General features: G+C 39.5%; 1 long non-coding RNA gene across 2 annotated transcripts; it reads left to right on the top strand.

Moving 5' to 3' along the window:
- The first annotated feature begins 7,780 nt into the window (after positions 1 to 7,780).
- LOC119504904 lies at positions 7,781 to 23,663 on the top strand. 2 transcript variants are annotated; one of them, XR_005210651.1, is made up of 4 exons: positions 7,781 to 8,006; positions 8,301 to 8,457; positions 12,403 to 12,504; positions 23,528 to 23,663. It is a non-coding gene; the product is annotated as an uncharacterized LOC119504904 (long non-coding RNA). The 2 variants fall into 2 exon arrangements; XR_005210652.1 differs by lacking the exon at positions 12,403 to 12,504.
- Positions 23,664 to 23,934: the final 271 nt, after the last annotated feature.

Here is a 23,934-nt window from a genome sequence, read left to right as displayed (position 1 = left end):
ATATGTGAATATCTCATGAGTATACTTAGAATGTGCCAGGCCAGAAGATGAATTCTGCATATTTCTGTAGGGGTTTCATTTCAGTAGTAATTCCCTACTCACCAGTGGTTGCATTGTCAATATTTCCACCATCAACAGTCTTCTCCAGTTTTTCACTGTCAGGCAGTCCAAACACTAAGCATCCAAGGCTGAGGAGGGAGAAAGAAGCCATGAGGCTCAAAACTTGTCCACAATTTCCAGACCCAACTGTCACCTGTTACCAAACCTTCACCTGGAAGTACCCCTCCCCCCAGCCCAACCAACAGAAACATGTAGTATCCTCTGAGAGAAACAGGGGAAGACTCATCTCTTAAACTCAAATATAAGAAGGCTATGGCTCATGTTTCTAATGAAAACGTGCATAGAGATATCTCACAGATAAGAACATGAAAATCAGTGTGTTTCATGTGTTAATTATCCCATGGTGCTCAGAGTTTTTAAATCCCCTCCATGATTCATAAATAGGTATATATAACTCCTACCACATGTGGATTTTTGTCTTCCCCTGCAGGTAAATATTGTGGAAATTCTCAGATTTACATATTCTTGGTTTATCCTCTATCATTGGTCCTCTAACACCTATTCCTGCCCTCTGGACCCTCACACACTTCCTGCTCTATCCTGCCCCTGGCCTTCTTTATGGAATTGCCCTAAATTATCCTGGTTCAACTCCTGATGGTTTCTGGAAAGACCACTCCTTCAACCCCCTCAACACTTACTTTCAGATCTTTCTCTAATGGATTTGGATATCTATCATGTAACTTCAAAATTATTTCATAATGGGGTTAATCAATTCAAGTACTTACTAATTTGGAAGGATCAGTGATATCCATTCTCCAAATTAAGACCTCAAAATTCCTTGTGTAAAAAAGCAACAGAAGCATGTGGGTCATAAATTTTCTGTCATGCCCCACAATCCTCAGATGGCAAGGAGGCCCATAAAATAAATAATGATGGGGTTTGTGAGGGTATCTAGTTGCTCCATCTCATACTTTAGTAAAGTGGTTGTTGTAGTCCTGTCCTATATTAATCATCATTTGTGGGAGCATCCCTGTATTTCTCTTTCTCTCTCTGTAAATGTGGTGTGTGTGTAGGTGTGTGTGTGGGAGTGAAAGCATAATCAATTATAACCAGTAAATTATCCCTTAAAACACTGTTAATGATTGTGCCAGTTTGGAAGACTTATGTGCACCAAAATGCCATGTTCTTTGGTACAGTCTTGTGGGGGCAGATGCATTAGTGCTGATTAGGTTGGAACCTTCTGATTAAGTGTTTCCATGGAGTTGTGATGCAATCAAATGTGAGTCAAATATTTGATCGGATAATTTCCATGGTGATGTTATCCTGCCCATTCAGGGTGAGTGTTAATTGGATCACTGGAGTCATATAAAGGAATTCACAGACAGAAGGAACTCAGAACAGCTAAAAGTGACATTTTGGAGAGCAACTGAGAATGACATTTTGAAGAGGAGCTGCAGCTAAGAGAGGACAAAACACCCCCAAGAGCAACATTTTGGAGAATGCCACCTTGAAATGAAACCTGGGAGCAAGCACACACCAGCCATGTGCCTTCTGAGCTAACAGAGGTTTTCTGGGTGCCATTGGCCATTCTTCTGTGAAGGTACCCTATGGTTGACACCTTAGCTTGGGCACTTTTATGGCTTTAAGACTGTAAGTTTGTAACCCAATAAACCCTCTTTATGAAAACCATTCCATTACTGGTATTTTGCATTCTGGCAGCATTAGCAAATTAGAACAATGATTAAATGTATTTCATGGACAAATGATAATTTTTCATAAACAATAGTAAACTTAAGTCACCAATTGTTATGTGAGGCCTAGAAAAAAAGAAAAAAATAGGTGTATTGGGTGTAACTCTGCTTGAAGATCAACTGCATTTGCTTATTTAATCCTCACAATAATCCACTGCTTATGGCTTATTTACCAAGTTAACAAATGGTGTGATCAGTTGTTAAGAAAATTTTAGTATATTACAAAATTACATGGCTAGAAAATTATACAGCTAGAATTAGAATTTTGCTCTGCCTATCTACCAACCTTAAATTCCCAGAGTGTTACACACCACTCAAAGGTTTTTACATGGAATGTCCCTTTCACATCAAACATCAGAGGTCCCACCCTGTGGCCAGAAACTTCTCTCCTAGTTTTTCCACAAAAATACTCCCTATACCCAGATTCCTCCTTGTGCATGGGATCTGCAGTGCATTGACCCCTCTCAACAAACGTCATCCTCTATCTCTCAATTTTTACTGTACAGTTCAGTCCACAGTTTGTAATTTCAACAGATACATATCAAGATCAACATGTCCCTCTTTTTACCACTTCTATCATTCCAACCCTCAATACTCAGTAACTCCAAATACATGCAATTATTCATGACTACATCTGGCACAGTACTTGAGTAAGATATTGATCCATGTCAAAACACAGATTCACAACTCCTAGAGGTTCTTAATTTTACCCAGAAATCATAATATCACTGGCTAATAAAATCATTCCTGCATACTCCATAAGTAATCTAAACCTCCATACCTTTTGAATCTCGTGTGATGTTATCATTTCCTTTCATTTTCAACAGATGAGATTACCTCCTCCTAAGCATATGGATTATGCAATTCACCAAATTACATGATAATGCCATAATATCTTCAATATCCCCAAATGCATACACATTGGTTACTCCTTCTCTCCTATTAAATAGAAAAGCCATGATATCTTCGGCTAAGTCCAATGTCTCCAATTGATATCAATCTCATGTTTTGTTGTAAACTATATTATTGATTATAATTAAACCTCCTTTAACAGAAACCTTTCTTTTCTTCACTTTCCAGCTCACAATTTAAGCTTATTTTTACTCTCCCATGTTAAAAATATAGCAAAACTCCTCTATATGTATTTTCTTTCAAGTTCTTGCTCTCCAGATACTCCCTTAATGAACTGAAAGTGCACCAACCACATCCTCACATGCATCTCACCCTTTGACTCACAAAAACCAACACTGATGTCCTCATTCATAAAACTTAGGAGATCACTAATGATCTCCCCATAAATAAATTGTTACTTGGAACCAAAGAATTGGACTATGATCTCCATTTTGGAACTTTCCTTCTCTTCACTTTCTCTGACATCACAGTCTTCTGATTATATTCAAACCACTTTAGACCCTCCTTCCCCATGTCCATTGCAAAGAACTCCTCAAACAACAGTATTGGAACATCTTGAAACTAAATCTTAGCCCCCTTTCTCTCCTTATTTTATGCACTGCACTGGTCTGTTCACACATTTATTCAATTTCATTAATTCTTCCATTGTTATCTCTAAATTGAAAGTGTCAAAACACTTATCTGGATTTCATTTCTGAGCTATCATGGCTACTTGCTTAATTATATGCACCTAAAGTGAAATATAATGCAAGACATTACCTCTTTTACCCCCAAAATATAAATATTACTCCTCCCCAGTCTCCAAACTTAAAGGCTCCATCAGGCATTTAGAGTTTGATTTTCACATGTCTTCCTGAAACCATCAAGTAAAATTAAACATTGCTATTGTCTCTACTGAGTATTATTTTCATTCTTATTTCCACCCCAATCCACAAATATACCTTCCCATCCCATACTAACTGTTTTTCAATCACATTCTAAATATCAGTTCCTCAGAGATCACTTCACTAAATTCCAATCAAAGTTAGACTTTCTCTTCCACTTCCACTTAATCACTATCCTATTACTCCTTCAGGCAACTTGTCAAATTTCCCATTTATAATATAAGTCTGTCTATCTATCTATCTATCTATCTATCTATCTATCTATCTATCTATCTTTCTATCCCTCCATCCAACTATTTATTTATGTTCTTCTGTTCTAAACACAGAAAACATTTTTACTGTTCTAAATGAAGAAAAATATAGCTCTGAATAGTAAGATCAGGCAAGTTTCCATTGACCACTACTGATACATTTTAAATACAGTGAAATATCATGTTACAACCCTCTAACCTACCCTCAGAACCTACCTATACCAAATGTCTAAGTCAGATTAAACAATTACCTTCTAGTTATATTTTTATTTATGTTAAAATGAGGTCTATTCCTCCTGGTAGAAATTCTTTCTGACACTCACCAGAATTCAAATACATTGGGAAAGACAATGAAGCAACTCTTTATTGAGTATACAGCATCTACACTATGGAGCTCACAGCTTCTTTCTTTCTCTAGTAAAAACACTGTTTTGAAGGCAAACTCTTTTTGTGCCATTGACAACTTCAGGAGACATGAAATCTGAAAACCCTCCTTGATTAACTGGAATCACAATCATGATAAGTCTAATGAATTTATGTCTATTTTATAAAATATTTACCCTCTAATTAGGTAAATTGTGTAGATGAAATAAAGGAGAACAGATTAATTACACCATTCTCCTAATGTCCCCAAAGCAACCTGTATTAGGGTTCTCTAGGGAAAAAGAATCAACAAGAGATATCTATAAATATAAGATTTATAAAAGCATCTCATACACTGTGGGTATGCATGAGTCCAAAATTCCATAGGGCAGACAGCAGACTGGCAACTCCAATGAATATGTTCAATGAACACTTCAGGCAGCAAACTGGCAACTCTGATGAATGTGTTCAATGAACTCCTCAGGCAATGAACTGGCAACTTCAGTGAACTCAGGAAATGCTTCACTGATCAGCTAAAGAAGAAGTGAAGGTCCTCTATCTGTCTTGCTTAAAAGTCTTCAACTGATTGGATTAAATCCAGCTGACTGCATTCTCTCGTTATGGAAGACTCAACCTTTGTTGATGTAATCAGTCACAGCTGCAGCCAATTGCTGATTTAATAAACCAGCCTTCTGGTTTATCAACCAGCCACAAATGTCCTTGTGGTAATGGTTAGGCCAGTTCTTGCTTGACCAGACACCTGGGTGCCATCACCAGGCCAAGTTGACACATGAACCTAACCATCAGACAATCCTTATGTCATTTCTCAGCAGCCTCATTGTTTTGTGGATTTTGGTGGTTCTGAGCAGTAATATAGACAATCTGCAGGAAGAGAATCCTTCCAGTTTTTTGTTTTTCTTCCTGTTAGAAGACTCATATTCTACCAACTTTCTCTCAGGATCTGGGCAACAGTGTGACTCTCTATAAAGAGAAATATATTTGTGCTGAAAGTTTATATCCAAGGAAAAAGTATATTACACCCTTCTAGAATGTACATATTTTACCACCAAGAAAAAAGAAAGAACATTCATTGTAGGTCTATTCAAGTCAAATTTAGCTGATGTCCTAAGGACTACAAAGCCTACAAGCTTGAAAATATTAGGGATTCCTGGGGTAAATAAGAGCTTCATTATTGATTTTCCTACAAATAGGATGTGTATTAACAAATTTAGAAAAAACACACAATTGAAAAATTAGGATCTCTAGATATAAAGAATATATAATTTCTTAAGAAAAAGTTAAAAAATATATTTTCATTTTAGCCACTGGCACTTGATACTGAAATGAATAATTTGTCATTTTATTTTTTAAATGCACTCTCCTGAAATTAACAAAAAGTAGTATGATTATTTTACTAACAAAGATTTTAGGTCCTCAAATATTAAATTTCCATGGTTCTCTTATATGTTCCACTGTTTTCTAAGCCTAGTTACTCTGCAAATTGCATTAGGCAAGTGATGACCCCCTTTTATCATAAATGAATATATAATAAGGCAGAAATGAATATATATTTGAAGTCAACTATGGGGAAAGAGATGAAGTAAATAGAGAAATAAGAACAGACAATAGTAAAATTTAAAGGTTTTGAGGTATTGCTTTGAGGAAAAAAAGTTTGAGGATTGACAGGATTTATAAAATGGGAATTAGTGAGGCTGGTTGACACCTAATTAAATTAAATGGTGAACTCACCAGAAACCAAACTGTAGGAGCCAGTGAGGGCAACTAGATTCTGAAGTGGGTTCCTCAGGAAACAGCACTTTGCTCTTCATGCAAAGTCCCGTATTGTTCAGCTTCTTCTCTGGTGAAATGCCACCTCGGTTGCCTCTTCCTTTTGTATAGGGGTAAACAGCCAGTAAACCTAATCTGTGCTACATTAGAGGGCACACACCCTAAGTACACAGATATTAAATCTATTCAAGGCTTCGTTCTGTGAGACACATCCTGTTCCTTTGATTGGCTTTATCAATTAAAACTGTAAACCTCATAAAATGTTGAACATACTTTTCCTTTATTCGTTCAATAAATAGTTTTGACTGAATTCTGTCTACCAGGAAATTCCTAGAATCTGAGATACAGCAGAGAATCAGACACACTTGAGTTTTATGGACAAAACCCTGAAACTCCCTGGAGGAAGGGTGTAATTAAAAATAAATGGCAGGAGAGTCCCCTTGAGAAACAATGTGAGCAATTCCTTTCTTCCAGCATTCTACCAAGACTAAGGTGTTAGGTAAAACTCCCTACCCCCAACACATACAAAACACACCCTTAAAAGCTCTCCCACAACACACATAACTGTTTACATAAAACTCACTCTTAGCTAACGTAACAGTCTGAGCAAGAACAAAAATTTTCCATAATGTAATAATCTCCCTGAAGTCAACTGCTTATCCTACTCTGAGCAAACCAATCCCCTGACTCAACTTCTTACTTCTCTCTGTACCCACCAACAGTTATTCCCCCCAAGCCCCTTCACAAAAAGCTATAAAACCGTACTCCCACCTTTGTTGGGGGCTGTTGCCACTATTAGGCTTCAGCCCACCTGCACAACGCTACAATAAACTTTCTCCAATTGAGCTTTGATCTCTTCTCTTCCTGGTCAAAAAAACTTAACATAAGGTTTGTTGGTGATTTATATAAATTAAAATTTTTCTTTCTGCTCTAAGCAAACAAACTAATACCCTTGAGTATCCACCAGGAGGAGCCGGTGGCGGTGGGCGACCTGCTGTACCTTCACGGTTAGAAAAGCTGAGATGGATGCAGCAGCTTTCGTGCAGGGCTTCCTTTTTTAAGAATGAGTGTGAAGAAATGGAGCCGAACCACGTTATTTTAGGGAGGCCTTACCGCACTGCCCCTCCCACATGTAGGTAGTGTCTGGTGTGTTTGCGCGCCAGTCATCAGCCTCATGGAGAGGCGCTGGCTGCACCTGGGGATCCGATCGCTGCTGCAGCCTGGAGTAACGGACACTTGGCGGCACCGGGACCAAAGTGAGGCACGGGAGAGCGGCGAGCTGCGAACAAAACACCCTGTTGCGGGTGGAGTCCGGGACTTGTGACTCCTCAAAAGGGCGGGGCCCCAGCCATGGTGCACCCGGTGCCGGAAGAGGAGAAGGCGGGAGCCTAGACTGTCAGCTCTGAAGCGGACACGGCCGCCGCATTTGTGCGCCGTGAGGCTCAGGGCGCCCAGCAGCCGGCGACCTCCTAGGCCTTGGCTTCGGTGGCTCTACCCTGCAAGGCGGAAGTTCCGTGTGCGACAATGGAAGTCGGGAGGCGGGAGCAAACCCCTCAATGGCACAACAGCGACAGTCTGGAGGTGGAGGGCCGCTGCTGAGTGCTGACCAGCCCCTTCCCCGGCCCCTTCGCTAGAAGCTTGCGCCCCCTGCACCTTCAAACCTGTGGAGCTGCTGCCGTCAACTCTGTGGAGCCATCCACTGTCGGACCTGGTGTGCGAGACCCCGGGCTGTTCCATGGGAGTGGCCACTGGACTAGACCAGGAGGACGAGGCAGAGCGGCATGCTAAGCTGCAGCAAAGTGGGATGAGCACGAGAGGATCATTTAGGAGGAGAAGCAGCGCCTCTTCATGCCCCTGGGTTCTGGGCCATCGCGTCCCCCGGGCCTCGGCCTCGAGTGCGAGCAGCAGCAGTAGCTGCAGCAGCGCTAGCCTCCCGGCCTCACCTGCACCGTGTGGCCTGCAAAGCCTTCTCCAGCCCCTCCCCAGCTGGCAGACAGGTAAGAAGAGCCACTCCTAGTACTCGCTATCCCACCTGCGTGAGGGTGCCCTCAGGTCACAGTCTAGTGTCTCTTGTCCTACAGCGGAGAGAGCCAGCGGGAACTGAGCTGGCCACAGGGGCCCTGGCCAGAAATAGCTGCCTTGCCAGTTTGGCATCCTGTGCCTCCAACCCTCTAGACTGCCTGTCTGCCCTGGCCCGGGTTCCATTCAACAGCTGCAGCTTGTTCTGGTGACCAAAAAGGGACCTCCCCCTGCCTTTAGTGCAGCACTGATCTTTGTCTCTTTGGCTACAGGGATCTCCTGGACCCCTTGGCTCTGTGACTAGCAGCTGTCCAGGAATTTTCCTGGAGGACCGAGACTGGACGGTCCAGGTGAAGGTGCCTGCTGCAGTCAGACATGAGGCACATCTGGGTGAAGATGACATTACAATCAAGACTTTCCCTGTGCTGGGTAAGTTTGTGATCTTTTGTTTGCTGTGTCCATTTTGCTTCCTTTTGGTTCAATTAGTCTATTGTGTAATAAGGCTAATTGAGTTGATCCTGAGGTCATGCATGCAGACTTGGAGGGTTTGAGGCCCACTATCTGTGACCCTGGATTTGTGTTTCTCCTTTTGAATTTTGTGCAATTTACACCATTTGTATTTGTGTGGGGAACCAGTTGTATTTGAGGAGCTCCTACTCTGATATTCTGTCTTCATGATTTCTGTTGGTATTGTCCAGCCATGGGAAATTCTCAACATCTGTTGGCTACATCTCCCTTGGAAACTATTCTTACTGATTGGGTCTAAATTTGGAGAATGTCATTTAAAGAAGGAATTGTTAATATATTATTGCAAATCTGTGTTACTACAATATAAATTAAGTAAAGAGGTAGAGGGGCTAGAGAATAGAATTCTTGACCTTCAGGTTATTATCAAATTAGAGACATACTGCAAAAAAAACAAGAGATTAGAGGAAGTGCCTTATGTTCAACCATTTGTGGGATTGTGTAAAGATAAAGACATTGTAAAGAGATTTAATCTACGTACGTTGAGGATTCAGATGGAGCTATATGGGAGAAGCCTGTTGCAACAGAGAAGGGACCTATAGATGAGGCCTTAAAACATCATGAAGTATTTAAAAAGAATCCCCTTGATGAGGTCCAAGGGAAGAAGAGATGGTTATTAAAAGCCTTGCATGAAATCCTCTCTTGTGCTCAGGACCCATTAGATGACTTTCTTTCCTCCCCATTCCCTCCACCTCCTCCACCTGTTGGTGCAGAAAGAGTACTGCATACACTGTCTCTGACATCTAGGGGAGAAGTGACACCTCCCAGTGCAGGTCTGGGAGCAGTGCCATCCACCCCTGCAAACTCAACAAATGCAGTTCTGGTGGCAGTGCTGTTCCCACACCCTTCACTGCCAGTGAGCCTCCCTGAGCTCCCTAGCACTCCTCCAGTACCCCCATATGATCCTGTTGGAGGAATGACCTCCCCATCTCATATCCATAGTGGTGTCCAATATGGACAGGGTGTGACCACTTCTAGGTCAGGGCAATTTCCAATGCATCAGGTCCCTTTAGGAGTTGATGAGGAGGGAAACTATTGGGAAGCTATGTTGGTCCACATGCCATTTTCAGCATCTGACTTATTAAACTGGAGAAACAACACATCTGGTTATAGGACTGGGCCAGACCAAATGAAAAGACTGTGTCTATTTTTGCCACACACACACCAAATTTGGCTGATATTGTCATTGATGAATGTGTTGCTAACTTCAGAGGAAAGACAAATGGTGTTAGATAAAGTGAGGCAGAAGGAAGAATGCTTAAGAGAGGTGTCTCCCCAGGACTCCATTTATGCTACCCCAAGTGCCCCCCCCTCCCCTGAGGTGAATCCCAGCTGGGATCCTAATGACCCTGGGGACCATGCTCCTTTAGAGCACTATAAAACATACATTTTGGCTGGCCTTAAGAATGGGGCCCCTAAACAAAAATCTAAGAACAAAATATGGGAGATGTGGCAGGAGTCTAATGAGAATTCCTCTGCTTTCTCAGAATCTTTGGAGCATGCCACACATATGGAAAGTCCAGAAAAATACCATAAAAATTAACATGACATTTATTAAAGTGTTCCAGACATTTGGCATAAATTACAGAAGCTAGAGGGTGGGCTTAGAATGCCCATGGCAATGCTTATAGCTGTTGCTTTCGAGGTTTTCAACAATCAGGAACAAGTTCACCAAAAACAGCAGGTGAAGCAACAGACTGCCCTTCTGGCAGCTGTTCTAACAGGGAGCCAGGCACATGGAGGTCATGTCAGAGACAAAACAAGAGAAACCTAGTAAATATAGTGTGCTTACTGCAGGGAGGAAGGACATTGGAAGAAAACTTGTCCCAAACTGACAAGAAAAAAGAAAGGAATGAAATGACATTAATGGCCCATGGATCTGGGCTAGAAGATACTGATTAGGGGTACCTGAGGGCATTGGCAGCATTTTCTTCTGGCATACCCATATCCCACCAAGAATCTCAGGTAAAGATGAAGGTGGGAAGCAAATTAGTGGACTAAAGCAGCAATTAGCCACTAAGATAAATGAGCAAATTATGATCATTGGAATTAAATGGCCAAAATACACCTAAGGTGCTCCTACAACCTTTTGATTGTAAAATTGGAAAGGAGTATTTGCAGTATCAATTTCTACATGTGCCTGAATGCCCTATACCATTGCTGGGAAGGGATTTGTTCACTAAATGAAATGCTCAAGTTGTGCTTTTAAAGGGAGAAATAGCTATCTGAGTGCCTCCAGACAAAGGACTGCATCTGCAGGCTGCCCTTTTACAAGCTGAAGAACCTGCAAAATAACCAGTCCTGGTTCACATACTAGAACATATTGTCTCTGAGGTATGATCATCTGGCACTCTGAGAAGAGCTGTAACTGCCCATCCAATAAAACTTGAGCTCAAGGTGGGATCAAATCAACCCAAGGTATGTCAATATCCTTAGTGAGGAAAAGCATTAAACCAGTAATAGAAACTTTGAAAGAAAGCAGCCTCATTTGGCATTGCCAGTCTCCATATAACATGCCTATACTCCCAGTCTTAAAACCTGGCACTAATGGAGAATACAGATTTGTCCAAGATTTAAGGGCTATAAACAAAATTGTGAAAGACATTTATCCAGTGGTGCCTAATCCTTACACTTTATTGACAACCCTGGGAGCTTAAAATGATTCTCTGTACTAGACTTAATGGATGCTTTCTTTTGCATACCTGTGGCCCTTGAATCCCAAGAACTATTTACTTTTGAATGGGAAGATCCAGACACTAAAGTTAAGGAGCAACTTACATGGACTGTTTTACCACAAGGATTTAAGAGTTCTTCCACACTCTTTGGAGAATTCTTAGCAAAAGAGTTGCATGATTTCCAACTGCATCAATTGGTCATTTTGCAATATGTAGATGACATTTTGATAGCCAGCAAAACTGCTAAAGATTCAGATGTAAATACTATTAAGACTCGGAACTTTCTAAATGATACGGGATATAAAGTATCTCAGAGGAAAGTTCAAATTACTAAGCCCTGTGTAAAGTATTTAGGATATTTGCTCTCCCAAGGTCAGAGATCCCTCCTGCCTGATAGGCACCAAGCCCTGATGAATATTTCAGCCCCTAAGACAAAGAGGCCATTACAGGAATTCCTAGGAATCACCAGTTTCTGCTGTATCTGGATCCCCAATTTTGGACTTATTGTCAAAATGTTGCACATCACTGTGCAGGTCTCAGACAGAGAAGCCCTGTAATGGACTGCAGAGTGTAATCAGTCCTTTCATCAAATTAAAGAAAAGCAGAGTGCGGCTCCAGTCATAGGGGTCTGCCTGACAGGTGCAAGCATTTTGATCTGTTTGTACATGAAAGGCAGGGAATAGGGTTTGGTGTTTTCACAAAAAACTATGGGGGACATTGATATCCATAGCATATTTTTCAAAGAAACTGGACTTAATGTCACAGAAATGGGCACCTTGCATTCAGGCTGTGGCTGCCATTTGTGATATTTTACAAAAAGCTACAAAATGTACCTTGGGTCAGGAGCTTATAGTACACAATCCACACTGTGTGCTCTCTCTGCTTCAGCAGAGTGGAGATTACTGGCTAACTGCTGGCATTCTGGGAAAATATCAAACTATATTCTTAGATAACCCTAAAGTGCAACTCCTGAGTCCTACAGTTTTAAATACAGCTACATTTTTACCTGAATCAAAGGGACCTGCTTTGCATGACTGCATTCAGGTGATTGAGGAAGTGTTCTCTAGTCAATCAGATTTGGGGGATATCCCTCTAATTGAAACTCAACTGGAAATGTTCTTGGATGGGAGCAGTTTTATGGACCATGGACATTAATATTCAGAATATGCCACAGTAACCATGACAGATGTGCTAGAAGCCAAACCCCTGCCACCAGGTACATCAGCCCAGAAAGCTGAACTCATTGCCCTGACTGGAGCCTTGATCATTGGACAAGGTAATAAAATAAACATTTATACAAACTCTCTCTATGCCTTTTCTGTAGTGCATGTTCATTGTGCAATTCAGAAGTAAAGAGAACTTTTAACCACAAATAATAAATTAAGTACCCAGAGACCATATTAGCTTTATTAGAAGCTGTACTGCTGCCATAAGAAGTTGCCATGATGCATTGTTTGGGGCATCAGAAGTCAAACAGATATCTAGCAAAAGGGAATCATAAAGCAGATTTGGCAGGAAAGGCAACTGCTAGGATACTTTTCAAACCCCAAAGCACTAAGGAATTAGCTCTTATCCAGACTGCAGTCCTCTCATCATTCACCCCACTTTATGAAACAAAAGATTTAGAAAGAGCTAAAAATTGTGGATTTAATATCATGACAGAAAGGATGGTTGCAATCAAAGTTAGGCCAAGTTTTAATACCTTTGTTGTCATATTTGCACCAGGGGATTCACTTTGGAAAAGAAGCTTTTGCAACCTGCATCAGAGGGCACATTGCAGGACCAAAAAGCCAAGCAAAAATCCATTAAATGATGGGCAAATGTGTCCTATGTCATAAAAATAACCCAAAAACTAGCAGACCCCCTTTGATAGTAAGAGTGCAGTCTCATGTGTTCTCACCTGGAGAAGATTGGCAAATAGAATTTACAGTGATGTAGCTAGAAATTTCTGCTACCTCCTAATATTAGTTGACACATTTTCAGGGTAGGTAGAAGCCTTCCCCACCCACACTGAAAGAACAAGCAGTCACAAAAGTATTGTTAAAAGAAATAATACCTAGATTTGGGGTTTTATTCACTGTTATGAGTGATAATGGCAGTGCCTTTGTTTCAAAAATAACTGAATAAATTTCATAGGCACATGAGATAAAGTAGAAATTACATTCATCTTGAAGACCTCAATCAACTGGAAAGACTGAAAAAATGAATCATACTCTGAAAAAACTATTGCTAAGATACATCAAGAAAGTAACCTCACCTGGGACAAGGTGATGCTATTTTTCCTTTCTGCTTTCTTCTGGCTTCTGGCCATTTCTTTGCTTGGGGTTATAAAAGCCAAAACAATTCTTCTCACTCTGAACTAGACTTGAAAGGATTTTCTTTCTTCCAGTTCCTTGTTGATGCATCTTAAATAAACTCACATTCTCACCAAAGCAAAGAAACTTGTTTCTCTGTTTGATGCAGGATCAGGTGGGCCTACCTGGGATCATGTCTTCTAATGGTAACATTAGCATCTTAGTATTACAAAAATAATATTAACCTCACAGAACTCTGGAAAGCATCCTGGGGACTAAAGACTACACTTTTATATTTATTGGTTATTCTAAGAATATTTTCCCTGAATGTGATATTTAACAATTTTCACTTTCGTAAAACTTACTGAAACACACATGCACACACAATGTGACACAAAGTGAGGGCTGAACAAACCATCTGGAATATATTCATTTTCTGCTGCTCTTGTGAAAAGGTAGCAACTATGAAGCCAGAGCACGGGAAGTTGAAAGACAAAAGTCATAGAAAACCTTATTTTGCAGCTCCAGGAATCATCTGTGAGAAATTTCCATACAACTTTTTAGTAAACAATAAGTCTCTGGAAAAATATCTCTTTGACATGTCTGAAGCAATAAAAAGGACCACAATGGTTATCCAACGGTCCATGAATGACTCTGATATAATCCTGATGGACCTGGGATATTTTTGAGTAAATCTAAACATTTCTTTCCTATTGGTCACTTTGAAAATTATGTGTCTGTTTACAGTATTTCACACAAATGAACCAAAATTTAAACATCCAATAATAGCAGATTAGTTAAGGTGAATAATATAGCTATGATGGAACCCTATGCTTGTTTAAATGATGTTGAAGAGAAATATATATTTCTATGGAATGATTTTGAAGCTACATGTCATAACAATTTTTCCTATTAATATAATAAATTTCACAAGGTTGGAAATTCTTTTGAAAGCCCTCAATGAGATATTTCTTCCCTGTAAATTGCAGTTTCTCAAAATCACTTTTCCAAGAAGCTTGTTTTGACTTCAGTATGATACATAGAGTGGACATATTACTGAGGTCTGATTGGCACCCAAGGTAAGCTCCAGTGCAGGCTCATTTTCTTGTTTCCAGAAAGAATTCAGGGACAAGAGGAATAGTAGCAAGCAGCAAAGTTTATTTGAAAAGGCCACCACACATGGGGAAATAGCAAAATTTGGTAAGAAAGAATACATGCTGGAGAGGTCAGTGCAGGCAGGCCCCAAGAGGGAGACACACCAGTTTGAGCTTTGTCCAGGTTTTATATGTTAGCCTGTTGCTAGGCTTCAGGCTAGGGTTGGGGGTGGAAATTCCCATTCTCCCCCACCCTGGCTTAACCCCTCCCTTTCTTCCATCTGGATATCTCAGCCAATTCTAGGAATTAGGTTTTCTCCTTTCACCCAGCCCTCCTTTCTCCCTCCACCTGTCTATTTCAGCTGGTAGGGTTGGGTCCTTCTTTGGCTTGGGCTCTCTTCTCTCTCCACCTGCCTGTCTCAGCTGGCACTCCATCTGGACATCTATGGCTCGATGTTGACTCTTGTCCCCGGTCTGCCCACAGTGTCCCCTATTCTAGCCTGCCTCAGACCTGGAGACTTCAGTTCTACCCTACGCTCTACTACTCAGGAACATAGTGACTGTCTTAGTCTCAATTTTATTATCTTTAAAATAAGGAGGAATTAGATAACTATGAACAAGCTTTCATGTACATTTCTGATTTATGCCTTCCCCCAGAGCCACAAATCCAACGCAGTGTCCTGGAATTCACTGTCCCCTCCAACTATGGGCTGGGCCTAGTGTAAAGTTTAATTACATCTTAATGAACTATGACATGACTGTCTAGTCTGCTGACAGTGGCACAAACTAAAATAACAATTGGGCACCATAATCTCAAATAAGCTGCTTTTTGTCTGTAGCAAAAATAACAAGATGCCATAAACCTGAAATCCTCATATAAGCAGAAACCACTTCCAGCCAGCCTGGTGCATTTACACAATGACTAATTTGGAAACCCAGATGTCAACAATCTATCAGAGGCATTATATCACTTCCATAATATGGAGCATGGGTGAACCCCAATTTTCATCTTTAAAAAAATCAGTCCTATTTTACCTTTCTAGAGACCTTTGGTCTGAATAGGATTCCCAGGTTCTCTAGTGAAACTTAAGACTGAACTCTCAATCTGAGGTTTCAATTTACATTGTTCTCTTTGACAGTCATCTGAAAGCCAAGTTGGAGGTTGGAGGAAGGAGGTTAATTAACCTTTTGACACCAGGGTTCTGATGAGGTAAGATTAGGGTCACTACACTCCACAATTCCATCCTGGTAGTGCTCAGGGACAAAGACTATAGATTTTAGTGTGGGAAAGGGAATGGATTGCAGAATATAACAAATGAGAATTTAAATCCCTATTCATTTGTCTCCTAATGCGGTAATACTGGGCAAATCAGTTTTTCTCTCTGAACTTTTAGTTGAATATTTATTATATATATGTAAATATATATGCATACATATATGTATTGTATATGTAAACACATACACACACACATCAGTATTCATTATAGGAGGTGTTGGGGAACTTGTCTCTATGTTGGTTAAATGAGCCAATAAAGAAAAGAACGGTATGCCTTGTAAACTAAAAGCAGCTCACCTCTGAGAATTTACCACACTTTATATACTATCCTATTTAATACAGAACACAAGGATGCTAAAGGTTGTATGTTGATGGTACAAGGATTAATAATAGCCACTATTAAGAGCTGCATATCTGAGGCATGCAGAGACAAGCTGCTTATTTACCGACAGGCGCTGGCTTTTGGGCCCAGGCCTCTCCGGGTACAGAACCGGAGGTCTGAGCAGCCAGCACCACAGACCCCACCACCCACACTGGGTGGATGGAGGGTCCAGGTCATGCGAAGCCAGGCCCAAGGCTCGGCCATTCAGCTCTGCTCACCACCGACTCAGGCTTTCGAGGCCTGTCCTGCCAGAGGAGGAAGGAGAAGCAGCCGCTGTCCGCCCCAGCCCCCTCCCCAGTTCTCTCCGGATGCCAGAAAGGCCCCCTTCCCCGACCCTTCCCTGACCTCTGCAGCAGCCCTTCACCAGGCCGCACCCCGACCCTTTGCTGAACCCTCCTCGGCCTCTTGTAGGCAGCGGTGGCACCCAAGTCCCCTGAAACTGCCCAGTCATGGAGACCTCTCTGCCTTTTCACACCTGAAGGGGCTCAGCCTCCGCTCCCGCTCCCAAGCCGTGCCATCTGGCCCCGCCCTCTGAGCACCTATGGAACCCGGGAGGCTCCAGAGCCCTCAGGGTGCTGCTGCCTAAAACAGAGCTGGTGACAGCGGGAATGCGCAGCGGCGGCACATGCGCAGAGAGAGCCTGTGGCAGCGGAGGCGGGGGTAGCGGGATTGCACGCCATTTTGAGGAGGTCACGGATGTCCGCAGGGGTTCCAGCGGCTGGGGACTCCAGGAGACCTGGTCCTTTCCACACCCACAGAGATAGCTGATTCCAACCGACGCCATCACATCCTGGGCACTTGAAGACAGAGGGCTACTGTGAAGTGTTGCAATGAATATTGGTGAGAAATTTAAGTAAAGTACCTGGGAATAATCTTGTTTTACACTCAATAATATCCTTTAACAGGTGACTTTATCTTAGGAATGCTAGCTTTCAAAATTGTGCAAACAATACATGAAGCGTGTAGTAAAACACAAAATATGTATAAACTAGAGTGAAAAGATGGGTACCATACACACCACCTCCCAAAAGAAACTGAAAAATCTTGTTAGATGCACACACTTCTAAAAATTTTACATGATTGTTATCCTAATGGCATAACATTTTGTAACTGTCATTTCACCTTGGAATATATAGTCATTCTCTTTCCTGGTCAGCAACTTTATGATACAAATTTACTCTTGTTCCAACAAGAGAAATGAGTTTTCATGCAAAATTGTTAAAAATACTTTTTTACAATAAAATTAATTTTAAAATGTGCAGGATCCATATATGAATATATAAATATATATACATACATATACCTATTTTATATGTTAACACATACACGCAAATGCATCAGTTTTCATTATGGGAGGTGTTGGGGAGCTTGTCTCTTGCCAACCTAGAAAATCCTCTCCACAAATGCAGAAAAGAATGAAGAAGTTTTATTAATGAATAAGGATTAAACCAGACTGCCATGTGCATCACAGGCAATCTGCTAATGAGCTTCCACACAGAAATATCCCTCGTTCTTATAGCCAGACAGATTTACAGGATGAAAGATAACTTTTCCTCAACTAAGAGGACTTGGTAGCAACATTTGCTACATATTGACAACAACATATTGGATTATGCTACATATTGACAGCACATGACTTGACAGCAACATTTGCTACAAATTCACCTAATTGGAGCAGCCAAATGTGCTAGTTAATTGCTTCTATTCAAATTAAAAATAAAACTTTGTGTATCTTTCAAGACATGCATGTAGTCACAACTTGTAGCCAGGCTTGTATGCTAAAACCTCACACAGACAAGGAGATGGAGAGCTGTAGCTTACTTGATGTTTGCATCTCAAAGACATGGTGTTGAGTCTATTAAGAAAGACATTTCCTGGGTTGTAAAATTAGTAAGAGCCTTCTTTTTTTTTTTTTTTTTTAAACCTTCACATAACTCTCAAAGGAACAGGGAAAGGATTTGCAATTACAAGTTTTCTCAAGGAAATGCTCTAAGAAAAGGGATGTGGTAAAAGTTCTCTTTGCCTTTTAGCACCAAAGAAAATTCAGTGTGGTTTCAGATTTGTATTTAACCTTACAGAGGACCCTGTAAAACTTAACACAATTTCAATGAAAACCTTAATAAAATACTTTGTTGGAGAGCTTGATTTCGAGGTTTGTTATTGTTTTTTTTAACTTGACAGAACAATTTCTAACTTCCTCAGGAAATATAGAAGCCCTTAGAAGAGCCAGGAGTTATTTGTTTGTTTGTTTTGGAAAGGTAAATTATTATAAAAACCTGGAAGTCTTGGTGCTGACTTCAGAAAAGAACAGAAACATCCAAATATACATACAAATTGAGCATATGTTAAAATTTCATTTCTTTCAGCAAATGATGTTGAAAAAAAAAGATTAGATCTTTATTTTGCACATTACAATAAATAAATGTTACATAAATTTAGTATTTGAAAAGTAAGCCATCAATTAAATGTAAAGAAAGGATTTAAAATATTACATAATTTGAGCTAGCCTGAAACAAAAAGCAGAAACCATAAAGAATACAAACTAGTAAATTTTACTATGAAACATTTAAAAGTCCAATATCAAAACATATATACACAAAGTTAAAACACAAATAAACTGAGAAAACATATTTAAAAATTATGAGGCTCAGATTTCACTCTCTTAATAAGTTGCTATTACAAATCAGTGGGAAAATATGAACATCCAACATTCAATAAAAAGAGTAAGAATATCCCTTTGCTGCTTCTCATCCAATCTAGGAGCCATGGATTGCCAGATGCATCATTATTTTTTTTACTACTGCAGAAGAAAATATATGGCTAACTAAGCTAAAACATGGTATTGACTATAAGATACATCATAAGATGTAATTTCAGAGCTGTTAAATATGAAAAAAAGAAACAAGTTTTTGAAATGCAGTTATAGGAAAGAAATTAAGCCAATTAAGCCAATAAATACATGAAAAACATGTACCATCACTAGAAACCGAGAAAGAAATGCTGAATGAAACATGAAGCTATTTTATTCTATTTCTAATTTCATTCCCTTTCAAATGTACTGCATTAGCTAAAAACACCAGAGTTTTGCCCACCTTTACTTCACATCATTTAGCACAGTGGTTCTAGGAAGTGGGTAGGAAGTTGACCTAGGAAATGAGGTTGAAGTAAATTTGCAGAATGTTATTCATCGGGCCCTTTCATTGTCAGGGATTTTTGGCATCTGTTCAGAGCATTTGAGTCTGATGCATTTCTCCAGCTTCTGGATCCCTCTACACTATCCTTTCTGCCTGTTCAGCAGAATTGGTTCAAGTTTACTGAAGATCCAGCCTCCAAGAGATGTGGCAATTTGGAGCTATTTGTTAAGATTAAAGGGTAAAGTGAATTTTTACTTTGGGTTTAGGCATCATCTCCTCACCACAGAAAAAAACTCATTTTGAAGTAAGGAGGAGGACCTCCTAGGGGATCATCAACCTTATCTGAGATCTCTCACCAAATATCCTGGAAAGAAGTCCCAGAGAGGAAGAGATCCTAGAGTTGTTATACCCAAATCTATTTTTACCTCCTTGAAAAACAAAACAAAACAAAAAGTATATTGAAGAATAAAAAGAAATTACAAAAATGAATGTCATGACTTTACAGATAAGTGAATTACAAAAACAGTTACCACAACCATGTACTCACTAAAAGTTCAAACACTATCAGCACCTGAAGCCCCCATTCTCTATTATTACTCCCTGCTGCAGCCTCACTCAACCACGAGACCAAAGAACACACAAGGCAAAAAAGTTATCCATGAGTTTAATTAGGGACTTACTAGAGGATTTTTCCCAATGACCCCTGGTTAGGAAATGGGAGCCAGTGATCCAGGCAAACAAGAGGAAGAGGAGTGTCTCACATAGCTCAGCAGAGCCTTGCTAGATTTGGAAACCTCAGCTGAGTCTCATGATTGTTTATTTCAGCAGAGCCTCATAAGAGTTGGATACAAGAAACCTCAGCTGAGTCTTGTGAAGATTGATTACCAAGGCTAAGCTAAATGACCTTCAATGTCTGTGCTCTGGTCATGGGAGTTGCTGTGTGCTCAAGGCTCCACCCTTGTCCCTAAGGGAGGGGGTTTTCAAACACTGGGCTGCCTCACTCTCCTTCTCAAAATTAGTTGTTCCTGACTTCTAACACCAAATACTAGTTTTACCATTTATCAATGAATTTTTTATCCAACTTATTTTGAAATAATTTTTAACTTAAATTTGCAAAACTAGGACAAAGAATTTTCATATATCCTTCACCCAGAATCTTCAGTCTTAATATTTTGCCACATTTATTTCATCAGTCTCTATTTGTATATTTTATATTTATATTTCCAAATCATTTGAGAATTTTGTAAACCTCATTCCCTTTACTTCTAAATACTTTATATATTTCCTATGAGAAAGGATAAACCTCTTAAAAAACCACAGTACAATTTTCAGAAACAGAAAATTTAATGTGAATAAAATATGTTTGTGTGAACTTCAACCCATGTTCAAATTTTGCCAATTATCTCAATTAAGACAATTATCACCTTTTTTCCCTGATTCAAGATCCAACCCAGGGACTTCCATTTCTGACCACAGTGAGGGACAGGGACTACATTTACCCTTTTACCTGAAACAACCAAGAAATTAGACAAAAGATATGAAACAATTGTAAGACATGATATCAAGAAGTGAACAAAAATGATCCCTAAGAAACAGGATACAAGGTAAGTGTGTTAATACCAAAGTCTGTGGATTCTCTGCCTGTTGCACTCAAATGACCAATTCCTGAGATACCAGGGTTTCAAAGAGAGAATTAGTTTATTGGTAGGTAAAAAGCAAGACATCAGATTGCCTTTCAGCCTAAAAAACTGTCTACCCAAACCCTAGTAATTCTGGAGGTTTTATAGTATCAAAAGGGCAGATTTTAAGGGTAATTAATACAATGGCTCCAGATGATGTAATTAGAGGTGATTTAATTATTGAATCTGTGCAGATTGATTACATCCTTAGTTACAGAATGTTTGTAAGTAAATGGCAGCCTTAATATGTTGATGGGTGTAATTTTTAGTGTTATAAGGAGGCCTAGGGCACTTAAACATTTGTTAAGCTACTGTGTATGTCAGACAGGCCCATTTTGGCTTGATTCAGCTTCAGTTATCCAGATACCTATGGACTTGGGCTGGATTAGTTCTGGGCTGACCCAAGACACTTCAATAATAAACATTAGGGCTGTCTTTAATGATGACAAGACTCCAAAGCCACAAGACTGGATACAAATGAGGGTCAGTCACAAGCTTTTTGCAATCACATGATAAAGGTTACAATCATCAAAGATAAAGACAAATAGATTACAGTTTGACAATTTCAGGTATTTGCTTCTGGTTATTCTAATACACATGGAAAGTAAAAATAAATATCTATATAATGATTTAATAATCATAATCATTTGTTAATTCCTAACTTGTTGGAATTAACTTCAAAGCCAATACCAGGAAATGGGTTGAGTTAAAAAATGAGAATTTATTCACTCATGGTTGAGGCTAGGGAAATAAAATCAAGGCATTATCATGGCAATGCTTTCTTCTCAAAGACTGGCTGCCTGTGACCCTTGGCTACTCTGCCACATGGCAAGGCACATGGTGTTGTTGGCTAGTCTCTCTCTTCTCCTGGTTTCATTGCTTTCCACTTGCTTCTGTGGCCTTTTGTTCTGTGTTCATTCCATTTATAAAGGACTCCTGTAATAGGATTAAGACCCATCCTGGTTGAGGTAGGACACAACTAAAGTAACCTCATCAGAATGTTCTACTTACAATGATTTTACAACAACAGGAAGGGATTAGATTTAAGAACATGTTTTTCCTGGATACATACAGCTTCAAACCACTGCACTAAGCCTGTGCATGCCCCAGCTTACTGCCTTGAGTTTCCTGGCTGTGGAATAGAGAGAGGAAACCAAGGATGAGCCTAGTTGACTCCTTAAATTGAGGAGATGCAACTGAGAGTCCTGGGAGACCAAGGCAGCTTGAGTTCAAAGGCAAACTACCAAAAAGGAGACAGATGCCCAGAAAGAAAGAAGGAGACTTTTGGAGGGTCTTCCCTTGAGCATTCAGCAGATTGCTGATGGAAACATGTTAGGAAACTGCATAAAATCAGGGAAGAAGCATCTGAAAAGATTAAGGGGAATAGAGTCCAATAATCACACAGGGCTTGGAATAGTGCCACTTCTCACCAACCAGAGTAAAAAAGTAACTCATGATTCATAGGTCTTAGGTAGAGTAATCAAAAGGTTCTTGCCTCAGTAGTGAGGGAATAATTAGCCTTAGAGTAGATGCTACAATTTTTAAAATGAAGACCCAACAGATCAAACTGTAACCAAGTAAATTAATTGCATCATAGGAAAAATCCCTAAGAATATTCATAAGAATACAAAACCATTTAACATCCAATAGGGTAAAATTCACAATGTCTGGCACGCATTCATAGGTTGCAACTTTGCATTGAAGCCAGAAAATATGACTTATAGTGAAGAGAAAAATCAAAACTGACAGAGATGTCAGAATTAAGCAGAAAAGGACATAAAAACTATTATCCTCAGTGTATTCTAGATATTTAAACAGATAAGTAGAGATGTAGAAGATAATAAAAGACTCAAATACCTAGAGAGGAAAACTATAATTCTGAGATGAAAAATTCACTGGATAAGATAATCAACAGATTAGAAATTACAGGAGAAAAGTTTAGCAAACCTGGAATCATAGCAATACAAACTATCCAAAATGGATTACTGAGAAAAAGACAAAATTAAAAAGAAACATTAGTGGGCTGTGGCACAGCTTCAAGCTGCTTAATATCCATGTAATTAAAGTCCATGAGGAAAGGAGACAATAGAAGGCAAATATTTTCTAAATTTGATGAAAACCATAAGTTCACAGAAAAAAGAAAGACAACCCTAAAACACAAGAAATATTTAAAAAAAAAAACTGACTGCAAAAGCATCATAATCAAATTGCTGAAACCAGTGATAAAGAGAAAATCTTAAGAGTAGCCAGAGGAAAAAATACACTTTATGTTGAGAGGAACAAGAATAAGGATGATGGTATATTTTTTCAGAAATAATACAAGAGAAAAGACTTGGCAGCAATACATTTAATTATTGAGAGAAAAAAACCTATCAACCTAAGTTACAATGCACAACTAAAATATATTTCAAAAATTAAAATGAAATATGACATTTTGCAGATATACAGAAGTGGAAGTAATCCATCACCAGTAGACGCACACTGAAGAAATGTTAAAAGAAGTCCTTCAGGCAAGAAAATGGCACTAGATGAAAACATGGATCTACACAAAGAAATGAACACAAGAAATGATAAAAACATGGGTAAATATAAAAGATTTTTCTTATAATTTAAATATTTACAGCTGAGTGTATGCTTTGTATAACTACATGGAATGTGAATATATCTCAATTAAAATTAAATTTGAAAGGATAATTGATTTCTTAAACAAAAATAATGTATTGTGGGGTTTAATAACTCACACATATAAAGTTATATACAAAATAAAATATATGGTAACATTAACATAATGTCCATTAAGGCAGAAAAGAAAGCACACCATTGGAACACTATTATATTACACATGAA

This window comes from Choloepus didactylus, chromosome 10 (genome assembly GCF_015220235.1).
Source record: "Choloepus didactylus isolate mChoDid1 chromosome 10, mChoDid1.pri, whole genome shotgun sequence".
Lineage (NCBI taxonomy): Eukaryota > Metazoa > Chordata > Mammalia > Pilosa > Megalonychidae > Choloepus > Choloepus didactylus.
Note: the sequence above shows the minus strand (reverse complement) of the source record. Positions and strands in the feature narration are given on the sequence as shown.